Source organism: Syzygium oleosum, unplaced genomic scaffold, assembly GCF_021117445.2.
Source record: "Syzygium oleosum isolate NSW1041296 unplaced genomic scaffold, Sole_v2.1 Sole_v2.26, whole genome shotgun sequence".
Lineage (NCBI taxonomy): Eukaryota > Viridiplantae > Streptophyta > Magnoliopsida > Myrtales > Myrtaceae > Syzygium > Syzygium oleosum.
The window spans coordinates 1556713-1567421 of record NW_026607510.1 but is presented as its reverse complement, the minus strand read 5'-3'; the positions used below and the strand labels follow the sequence as shown (position 1 = coordinate 1567421).

At 39.1% G+C, this 10709-nt stretch overlaps 1 long non-coding RNA gene across 1 annotated transcript; it reads left to right on the top strand.

The window, feature by feature from the left end:
- The first annotated feature begins 5728 nt into the window (after positions 1-5728).
- On the top strand, positions 5729-10250 carry LOC130134999 (uncharacterized). Its single transcript, XR_008814487.1, has 5 exons — positions 5729-5866; positions 5983-6048; positions 6625-6714; positions 8481-8658; positions 9717-10250. It is a non-coding gene; the product is annotated as an uncharacterized LOC130134999 (long non-coding RNA).
- The last annotated feature ends 459 nt before the right edge of the window (positions 10251-10709 follow it).

The following is a 10709-nucleotide window of genomic DNA, read 5'->3' as shown; positions in this document are numbered from 1 at the left end:
TGAAGCGTATGAAAAATTTGGAAGACTGCGGAGATTTTTCTCAAAAAATCGCTCTTAGATATAAGGCTTTGTGTTTTTCGGCAAGCGTTGAAGGTCTGTATACATGAAGAGTAAATTGAGCGCCAAATTTTTTTAAAAGGGTTTATTTATGGGAAAATGACCCTGAAGTTTTGTTTTATATTGTATGTGCTCCTTAATAAAAATTTTAATTCAATCTTTTCGTTAAATTTTTGAAGTTTCAATCAATGTAATCCTTCTGTTATAAATTCTAAACACAAATAGTTAGAGGTTGCAGTTTTCCCACTGCTCAACATAATAATCTGATTATAAAGCCACCCTTTTTCCACTTTATTTATGATTAAAACACTCTTTAACACAGTATTCTAACAATATTGCCCGTTATCGGTCCCACATTTTAGCATCTATTTGTCCCTTTATTGATTTCCTATTTCTTTAATTGTGGGTCTCACATCCACTTTCCATAATCATTTCTCTTTTGCTTTTTGGGTCAAACTCTATTCTCCCTCAATAAGCAATGAAATAAAGAATCATGAAGGTCATGTCCTCGTGCTCGCATATCCTAGGTAGGGCCAGATCAACCCACCACCGGGACGTTGACAAATCCCTTGTTAGTATTTGCGGAAGCGTGATTTGTTTTGTAAGTGAGTGAGTGATTTAGTGAGTACAAGTGTTGGTACGTGGACTTGAAGCAACAGTAGAACAAAACTTTTGATAGTGGAAGACAAGTAGGAAACAAAGAAGACAAAAAGTATTGTATTATGAAGGCTTTGTACAAGGGACTTAGTTTTTTTCTTCTGATAGGTGTGTATCCTTCAAGTGGAGAGGGGTTGGCTATTTATAGCCCTCTTCCACCGCCACTAAGGAAAAATCTATAGCATGTTACATAGATATTTTTCTAGAATTTTCTACACATGTCTCATTAACCTTCTAGAAATATCAAAGATTTTTTCTAGAAACTTTTCTAGAAATATCTTAGATATTTCTCACAACTTTCTAGATTATTCATTTAAATATCTATTCTCCAAAAATCTTGAGCATACTAGAAACTTCTAGAAATTGGATCACTATTTCAACACTCCTCCTTGATCCAATTTCGAGAAACTCCAAGCATGCTTCTTAACATCTCGAACTTGACCAGCGGTAGTGCTTTAGTGAATATGTCCGCGACTTGATCTTCGGTCTTGCAATATTTGAGCTCGATCTCTCCATTATATTGCACTTCACGGATGAAGTGATATTTGATGTCTATGTGTTTGGTTCTTCCATGGAAGACAGGATTTTTTGATATGGCGATCGCAGACTTGTTGTCGCAAAATATTGGAGTTGATTCCGTTTGTGCTTCTCCAATGTCTTCTAGAATTCTTCGAAGCCATATTGCTTGACTAGTAGTCGTAGCAGCCGCGATATATTCAGCTTCTGCAGTAGATTGTGCCACTGAGTCTTGTTTTTTAGATGCCCAAGAGAATATTCCAGAGCCCAGTGTGAATGCATAGCCAGTGGTGCTCCTCCTATCGTCAGTTGATCCTGCCCAGTCACTGTCTGTGTAGCCAACGAGCTTAGCAGTTGAACTTGGCCGATACCAAATGCCATAATCTGTCGTTCCTCGTATGTATCTTAAAATTCTCTTGGCAGCTCCAAAGTGAATTTGACTCGGACTCTGCATGAATCGTGATAGTAGACTTGTTGCGTATATGATGTCCGGTCGTGTAGCAGTGAGATATAATAGACTACCAATCAGACTTCTGTAGAGGGTGGCGTCGGCTTTTTCTGCTCCATCTTCCTTTAATAGTTTCTCGTTTGTCACAAGTGGTGTTGCAACTGTTTTGCAATTATTCATCTTGAATTTCTTAAGGAGGTTCTCGGCATATTTCTTCTGTGAGATAAAAACTCCTTCATTTTGGTTGATCTCGATACCGAGGAAGTAGCGCATCAAGCCCAAGTCCGTCATCTTGAATGTCTTCATCATTTCTTCTTTGAATTCTTGAATCATCTTTTCATTGTTCCCTGTATATATAAGATCATCCACATACAAAGAGACAATGAGAGTGTCGGACTTACCTTGGGTCTTGATGTAGAGCGTTGGCTCACTCATGCTCCTCCTGAATCCTTGCTTGGTAAAGTATTCGTCTATTCTGCTATACCATGCTCGTGGTGCTTGTTTTAACCCATAGAGGGCCTTCTTGAGCTTGAGGACTTTTTCTTCTTGGCCTTTGATGGTAAAGCCTTGTGGTTGTTCCACATATATTTCTTCTTGAAGATATCCATTAAGGAATGCAGACTTTACATCTAGTTGATAGATCTTCCATTCCTTTTGTGCTGCTAAGGCTATGAGTGCCCGAATAGTATCAAAGCGTGCAACAGGAGCGAAAGTTTCAGTATAGTCAATACCTGGTTGTTGCAAGTATCCTTTCGCCACGAGCCTTGCCTTATGCTTTTGAATTGATCCATCTACATTGAGCTTTGTCTTGTAAACCCACTTGACACCAATGATTTCTTTGTCGTCGGGGCGATCGACGAGCTCCCACGTTTCATTCTTCTCTATCATCTTGATTTCTTCCTCCATGGCCTTAATCCAAACTTCTTCTTTGGTAGCCTCTTCATAGTTCTCTGGTTCTAAAGCTGCAAAGTTGCATGTTTCATAAACTTTTCTAAGAGATTTTACCCTTAAAATAGGAGATTCTGAAGTAGATTCTTCTTGTGTTGCGCCAGGAGAGGATGGTGGTGTTACGTCTTGAGTGGTTGAATCTGGCACTTCACCTTCATCTTGTGATGTTGAATCCTCTCGAGCAGGTTGTTTGTCTGGCAAGTTGACATACTTCTTCTCAATCTTTTCGTCCTCCCAATTCCAGGCGCCATTCTCGTCAAATTCGATGTCTCGACTGATCATGAGCTTCTTAGTTCTTAGGTTGTAGACCCGATAGCCTTTTGATTGGTCGCTGTAGCCGAGGAAGATTCCTTTTTCTGTCTTCTCATCTAGCTTGCTCCTCTTTTGAGCAGGAATGTGGACGTAACATATGCAGCCAAACACCTTGAGATGCTTCGCTGAAGGCTTCCGTCCACTCCATGCTTCAACCGGAGTTTTATTTTGGACTGCTTTAGTTGGACATCTGTTTAAGATGTATACCGCCGTATAGACTGCTTCTGCCCAAAACGTGTTGGGAAGGCCTTTCTCCTTTAGCATAGACCTTGCCATCTCCATGACGGTTCTATTCTTCCTTTCTGCTACTCCATTTTGCTCCGGGGCGTAGCCAACAGTTAGTTGATGATGAACTCCTTCATCTTCACAGAATTTATTGAACTCCCTTGAGTTGTATTCCGTGCCTCTGTCGCTCCTTAGAACTTTGATTCTGCGGCCACTTTGATTTTCGACGTGGTTCTTGAATTTTCTGAAAATAGAGAAGACCTCCGATCTTTCTCGAAGAAAGTAGACCCACGTCATTCTTGTGTAGTCATCGATGAATAGGATGAAATATTTATTTTGACTGGGTGTGAGGGTCCTCATTGGACCACACACATCCGTATGCACTAGCTCCAATGGCTTCTTAGCTCTCCACGCACCTCCAGATGGGAAGGATTGTCTTTGTTGTTTTCCAAGCAGACAGCCTTCACAAACATCTGAAATTTCTGAAATAGCTGGAAAATCTCTCATCATTTTTTTTTGATGGAGAACTTTTAGCCCAGCAAAGTTGAAGTGGCCAAATCTTCGATGCCAAAGCCATGAATCATCAAGTTGAGCTTTCATGGCTACATCTCTGATATATTTCCATTGAATAGGAAAATTCCTATTCTCCATCTTAACAGAGGCAATGATATTTTTATATTTATCATAGATAATGCAGGCATCTTCTCTAAAGTATAGAGAATACCCACTTTGAATCATTTGGCCCACGCTCAATAAATTTTGAGCAAGACTGGGGACAAGATATACATTGTGAATATATTTTGGGCCTTTATTTGTTTCAATGGCTATAGTGCCTTTTCCTTTTACTTCGACCAATGTGCCATTGCCCAATTTCACTTGGGATTTCACCGACGTATCAATATCGGTAAATATAGATTCATCCCCCGTCATATGATTGCTACACCCACTATCAATGTACCACGTATCATTTTTCTTATCATTTGCCGCTTGGCCTGCGTAGAATGTGTTGTCTTCAGTTTCTTTTTCTTCAACGTAGTTGGCTCGATTATTTGTTTTCGAGCGACAATTCTTTTCTACGTGGCCATATCTTTTACAAAAGCGGCATTGTGGTTTATTTTTAAACCAGCAATCTTTCTCTAGATGATTAGTGTTCTTGCAAATTCCACAATGTGGGTATTTTTCCTTTTGGATAGTTTCTCCTCCTTTTTTACTTTTCCATAAGCTCCTTCCACCATTTTTAGATTGATGAGACCGTATGTTTATTTTGGACTGAAAGGCACTTTCAACTGAATCTTCATCTTGTGCCATCAATCTTTTCTCATGTGCTTCTAGAGAGCCAATTAATTCACTTACTGACAGGGTCGTTAAATCTTTAGTTGCTTCTATAGTTGTCACAATAAGATTATACTTTCTAGTAAGTGACACTAGTATTTTTTCTACGACCCTTTGATCAGCGATTTCATCTCCATAGGCTCTCATTTGATTAACTAGTTCTTTTAATTTCCCACAGTATTCTTGAACGGTCTCATTTACTTTCATTTTAGAATTCTCAAATTCTCTTCTTAGAGTTTGAAGCCGAATAGTGCGTACCTTTTCTGATCCTTGGAATTCATCTCGTAGTGTTTCCCATGCCTTCTTTGCTGTCTTCGCTCCAATTATCCTCGGAAATACTGTTTCCGAGAGTGCTTGCTGAATAACACATAGTGCCCTTGCATCCTTTTGTAGTTGATCTTTTGGAACACTTGCACCTTCTTGTGGAGCCTCATAACCCTTTTCTACGATGTCCCATAAATCTTGGGCCATCAAGAAAGTCGTCATTTTAATGCTCCAATAGTCGTAATTATTCCCATCGAAAATAGGAATGGGAAATGAGGATGATGTAGAGTTGGCCATAGTTTAGTTGTTGGATAGTTGAATGGGTAGTTTTAGGAACGGGTGGTTCGGACAAACGCCCAATACCAACCAAAAACGTGGCTCTGATACCACTGTTAGTATTTGCGGAAGCGTGATTTGTTTTGTAAGTGAGTGAGTGATTTAGTGAGTACAAGTGTTGGTACGTGGACTTGAAGCAACAGTAGAACAAAACTTTTGATAGTGGAAGACAAGTAGGAAACAAAGAAGACAAAAAGTATTGTATTATGAAGGCTTTGTACAAGGGACTTAGTTTTTTTCTTCTGATAGGTGTGTATTCTTCAAGTGGAGAGGGGTTGGCTATTTATAGCCCTCTTCCACCGCCACTAAGGAAAAATCTATAGCATGTTACATAGATATTTTTCTAGAATTTTCTACACATGTCTCATTAACCTTCTAGAAATATCAAAGATTTTTTCTAGAAACTTTTCTAGAAATATCTTAGATATTTCTCACAACTTTCTAGATTATTCATTTAAATATCTATTCTCCAAAAATCTTGAGCATACTAGAAACTTCTAGAAATTGGATCACTATTTCAACATCCCTCCTCCTTAACCACCTCCATTTCCGCGGCTATTGATGTGACTCGCTCAATCACATTGTAATTCACACTCTAGACCAAATCCTAATGTCATGGTCATCATTTTGTGTTTATTGCTTGCTGAATATTATTAATCCGTTTGGGCACAAGGTCCTGCACCATCCGGAGAATTCCAGGAAGTTGAAGGTGAAAGTGAAGAAAGAAGAAGATCCAGACTGGAACGCAATCAGAGAACGCAAGAAAGAGCGGTAGGTTTTCATTTTGGCAATTTTTTTTCTGCAACTCTGAAGTGTGTGCTTTTTCAGCTGAAGGCATTTCGAATGTTGAGTGTATTATGTTTTTACTCTTTGCATGTTTTATTCAGGCCAAAGCACTTGCTGAGAAAAATCAGCGTGATCTTCAGACTCTAAAGGAACAGGAAGAGAGACATGTAAGAGGCTTGAGTTTCCCACTCTGTGTATAGTTTCACCAAGATGCCGTAGGTTTTCTATCATACTTATTTGATGTTGTGGCTGTGACATGGGAAAGGTGGAGTTATCAATGTAGCCCCTCAAAGTGGAATCAATATGACCCCATTTGATATGTTATGCTACAATTTCTATCCGATGTTTAAGGAAAGTGATAAGTAGAGTAGGAGGTGTAGTTGCTGTAGTGGGGATTATAATGGGTGTTAGAATCGGAAAGCAACACAGGGACTTAAGTGCATAGACTGAACCCCTCCCCCCCCTCCCCCCCTCTCTCTCTCTCTCTCTCTCTCTCTCTCTCTGTGTGACATGATGTTAGTTAGTTATGCCTCATTACTTCCCAAAAAGTTGTCTTCATGGTGCCCATAAATGCTTGGAGTTGCATATCTTTGCTTGTGACTAATTCCTCTTGCTTCTGATTACGCATTTATCTTCTCGGTGAAAAGCTATATCCTCTATGCCTCTATGGCTATTTGCTGACACTCCTGCTATTAAGTTTTCCTTAAGTTAACGTTAACCGCTTATCTGACAAATTCCTTCAGAGGATTGCTGAAACACTGGATATTGAGATAAAGCGCCGGGCTGCTGGAAAAGAGGGGAACTTGCGTGCTCTGCTATCCACTTTGCAATATGTAAGTTTTTTTTTCGCTAAATCTTTGCAATATGTAAGTTAGATGTGTTCCTCCATGTTCTTTTCCCTGTTGTGCATTGCTTGCAAAAATACAGGCTGCATCTTCTGGTACTCATGCTCTGGGACGTCAAGAAGTCCCATGAGGACTTAAATTAGTGTAGCGAACGCATGCTTTTTAGGTAAATGATGCTTTGGACGTGGCCTGAGTACTTTAGGCTTTGTTTTCTTTATTTAATGATACTGGCATTGGATGGGTGCAACAACAAGTGTTATGCAATCTTCTGTTACTCATCCTTTGGGACATCAAGAAGTCCCATGCGGACTTCTATCAGTGTAGCTGTTGTATTAATACGCATGCAATTAGGTAAAATGATGCTTTGGACGTGGCCTGAGTACTTTTAACCTTTATGTTTTCGGATTAACTGATATCCGTATTGGACGGGATGCAACAACAAGAGTAAGACAAATACACAGGGGAGAGAATAGGCACCCATCTGCATTGAAGCTGTTACTATCTCCTGTCTTGGTTTCATTATAGAATAGATTTGTTAAAAGAATGCATGGTTTATTCAGACGCGATCTTTTGGTATACAAGTAATGGAGCATTAAATATTTTTCCTCACCAGAGCCAAAAACTGATGTTCCCCGTTTTCAAAGCTCCAAAAAAAGAGGTGGATTTTATGTGGTTCAATATTGAAATTTGCGGTGGTAAATTTGGCTGAATATGGGATGGCCATTCTTCTTTAGCATTTCACTCATGACGAGTTCTTGAGATCCTTGAAGTCAGTATGTATAACATGGGATTATTGGATAATTATAGCAGGATTTTAATAGATGACACAATAATGCACTTGAGTCCTAAAACTCACTTGTTGGATTTAAATCATCAAACTTGTCACAGTCGTTCATTTTAATCCTTCTGTTAACTCTGTTTGGCTTTAGTGGATGGAAGATCTACGTGGCTTCTTTTTTTTCCTTAAAGGCCACAAAAAGAGGGCCACATGGCGTTTCTAGGACCCAAGTGCATCTAAGTAGTTTTAGGATTTAGATGCACTAAGTGAAAGTTTTAGGACACAAGTGCATTATCATAACAGATTGTAGGACTTACCTTGTCATTGTTACTATAAACACAATAGGGAGATGTCTGAGTGTTCTTCTTGAATGGCAGTTGTGGCACTCTCTCACAGTAATCAAATGCTTTTCATTGGAAAGCAGTACATAGGAAACAGTTTTGCATGAAAAAGATGTAGGTGCAAACTTTGTGTCAAGTGCCTACAATAAACACAGCAAACCCAGAAGATTTAAATCTGCTGGCAGTGATAAGAGGGATCGTGCACTTACAGAAATTCCTCATTGGTCTACTTGATAGAGAAAGTAGCTACTTTCTTGCTTCGTGTGCATGAGTTCAGATGTTTTTTGCTTTAAAAAATTGTACTGGACACATTGAGGTTTAAGGAAGATGCTCCGAAGAAATACTGCTTGTGAGCCATGTTAAACTGATAGCATTGTTGAGCTTTTGCTGACTTGATCTGGATGTACTCCTGCATAGGACTGTTTTGCGTATTTTTAAGCTACCTGCTTGTTTTTAAGCTACCCTGTGTTTATCGGCATATATCACCCAAAGTTATTTATTAGACATTTTGCTCAAATCTCATATCAACTTTTTATGATTGTATCCTCTACCATTTATTTCTCTTTTTCAATTGTTTGAAGAATACCTTTCTGGTGATAAGGCTAAGCAATTTCTGTTAATCATATTCTTATTAGGTGCTCTGGCCTGAATGTGGTTGGGAACCTGTTTCTATGACGGATTTGATTGCTGCTGCTTCAGTTAAAAAAGGTCTATAGGAAGGCAACTTTGTGTATTCATCCTGACAAGGTGCAGCAAAAAGGTGCCAATCTTCAGCAGAAATATATTGCTGAGAAGGTTATTGACCTCCTTAAGGTATTTAAAACCCAAGAGCTTTGAAATTATCATCTTATTTTTTTGGTGGACTGAAAAGCATTAGGACAGTTTCACAAAAATAGCATTGCTAACATCGGAAAAATACAAAATGACTCTAGTCTTACACCCATTCATTGGCATGCCATAAGCCGCAGCCATGATGCAGTAGATTGTGTGTCTTAATCTTGATGTTATGCTTTTCTTTGTATTCTATGGTTGGAGAGTAGGGTTAGTCCCATATTATCAGGTTTGAATGGAGGGTAGGTCCTCCATTTGCATCTGATTCTATTATGCATGTGGAAATCAGTTAATTTTTTTTTTTTGTAATGTACGTCATTGGATTTGGCAACTTTTGCTTTGCCATTTTTTTAGGAAATACCAGCTACACAAACTGATCTGCTTGTTTTCTCATTAGTTATGAAAATTTTGTCGACGGAAAACATTAAGACATTTGGAAAAGAGCTCATATAAAGAAAATGCTCATTTGCATGATTGAGAAGTTATTACAAGGTTACATTTTGGATGCTTTATTTAATGTTCTAAATCATTTTAAAGATCATTAAAAGAAGATCCATCCTCTTCAAAGACTCCATTTTTTTTTTTCCTTTCCTTTTGGGTACTTACCAAATGAGGAATAACAGTGGGAATTTTCTCCAAAAAATAAAAAATTGGTAGGAAGTTTCTTCATCTTTTGGCATGTGAATACCCTGCCAGGTCTGCAATTCTGGTTCCCTGATCTTGCAGTGGTGCCTCTTTATCATTCTTTGCGCTTCTGGAAGTCCCTTATTCTTTGTTGGTTTTCCGTAAACATAATACATCATTAACAATTCTTTTGGAGGAGGGTAAATGACCCTTCTGAAGATTCTCCCTCAGCGCTCTCTACTTTTGGTAATGTTTGCTCCATGTGATTATGTGGGAAAGAAGTTTTTTTTTTTGGGTCAAAGCGGGGAAAGAGGTTTTTACTACTTTTATGGGTGCCATTTGGTTCTTGTTTCGTGGTTTTAGTAATACGACATTCCAATGTCAGCGTTGATTATGAATTGTCCTTGTTATTACAGGAAGCTTGGAACAAATTTAATTCAGAGGAGCTCTTTTGAATTTTTGAGACAACCTTTCAGCTTCAAGCTATTTTAAGCAAGCGTACCATTTCTTTCCTTGGCGGATACTCCTGGAGGACAATGAATGTCTGAGGAATATAATCTTGCCAATATTGCACCCATTTTGAAATACAGTATATTTAAGGAAATTTATCCTCAGAAGCTGCCGAAACCGTTCTCCTCATAGCCAATGATTTACTCAGGGTTACCAAACAAGTACATTCACTCAGGGACTATAAGGATCTTGGTGATCCTTATGTTGTAGGTTACGGAATGGAAGATCCTGTGGTCGCGCCTGCAATGAATTCCCTCCGCATTGTCTGAGTGAGGAGGCTCAAACGCATTGCCTTTTGGAATCCCCCACCCAGCAAATATAATAGCATTGCGTATACATCTCATGGAATTGGAACATTAACATCCATACCAGATTGCTGGTATACTTGTGAGAGATTTTTAGCATGGGTAAATTGTCGATATTCCCCTTTGAGGTTTTTAGCTAGCGAACCCCCTCCACTTTGAAAACAGTGAAAGCAGTCCCCATGCTTTTGATATTGGTGATAAAAGTCCCTCTGTACCCTTTCCCTTATGCGGTAGCATGTGAGATTGCTACTTCACCAGATACCTAAGTCCAATAGAACTGTTGTCAAAAGTAGGATGGAGGTTTCACCAATATCCAAAGCTTGTGGACTAACTATACTAATTTTAGACTGTCACGCCCCGAACCCCTACGAGCTCGCGACATCTCCTGCTCCGGTCGAAATAATGCGACGTCCCAGGAACGTCGCCGACCCAATCCAAACATCAGAGCCACATGCGGAAGCGGATATAAAAACCCCGGATAAAAAGATGACGACAACGGGGTAGAACACCACAACAATCAAACAACAACATCTTCATACAGCACCAAACATACAAACATCATATTACAGACATAAATACAGACGAACATACTCC